Here is a 992-nt window from a genome sequence, read left to right as displayed (position 1 = left end):
CGGCCGAAGCGGCGTGGACCAGGGGAGAACTGAACTTTATACTTCACACCACAGTAAGTCTACGTGTCCTCTTCCACATAGGGCAAGCTAGAACTAACTATCTTACCCAGGACTGCCGAAGCAGCGTGGACCAGGGGAGGAACACACTTTTCATAGAAACGTAAGGCATCCATGACTGCCATAGTGCGTAAGCCGCCGCTGTGCGCGTAAACCCGTTCCCCGTAGGGAGGAGTCAAGCCGCCGCTTAGAGACGAAGTATTAAGTGTCCTCTTCCACATAGGGCAAGCTAGAATGAACTATCTTACCCAGGACCGCCGAAGCAGCGTGGACCAGGGGAGAACTGAACTTTATACTTCACACCACAGTATTGAGTAATGTGCCCTCTTCCACATAGGGCAAGCTGGAATGTTCCATTTTACCCAGGACGGCCGAAGCGGCGTGGACCAGGGGAGGACTACTCAATCATGAGGTTTGATATCGACTTGTGTGTTTCAATAGGGTACCGATGGTATGTTTTGAACCGATTTGATTTAGCCATTCTGAAGTCATCACTTGGTTGAAGCGCTGAACTAGGGAGGGGCATCGTTTACATATATATTGGTTTTTGCATGCTCTACTAGGTTAATGTCATAGGGTTGGCTATCGAGCATGCCCAAGTGATGACTTGATTTTGTGCTTGCTTGAATTCTTCACATTTCATACCATCGGTTAGTTGTCGAATCATTCCTCGATCATAACCTTCGTTCTTGGTTCATGTATGCTCTCTTCCACATAGGGCAAGCTAGAATTAACTATCTTACCCAGGACCGCCGAAGCAGCGTGGACCAGGGGAGAACTATACTTTGTCTTGTATGCCCTCTTCCACATAGGGCAAGCTAGAATGAACTATCTTACCCAGGACCGCCGGAGCAGCGTGGACCAGTGGAGGACTATACTTTGTTCATAACACCACAGTATTGAGTAATGTGCCCTCTTCCACATAGGGCAAGCTA

The sequence above is a fragment of the Anopheles coustani genome (genome assembly GCF_943734705.1).
Source record: "Anopheles coustani chromosome X unlocalized genomic scaffold, idAnoCousDA_361_x.2 X_unloc_8, whole genome shotgun sequence".
In the NCBI taxonomy this organism is placed as follows: Eukaryota; Metazoa; Arthropoda; class Insecta; order Diptera; family Culicidae; genus Anopheles; species Anopheles coustani.
Note: the sequence above shows the minus strand (reverse complement) of the source record.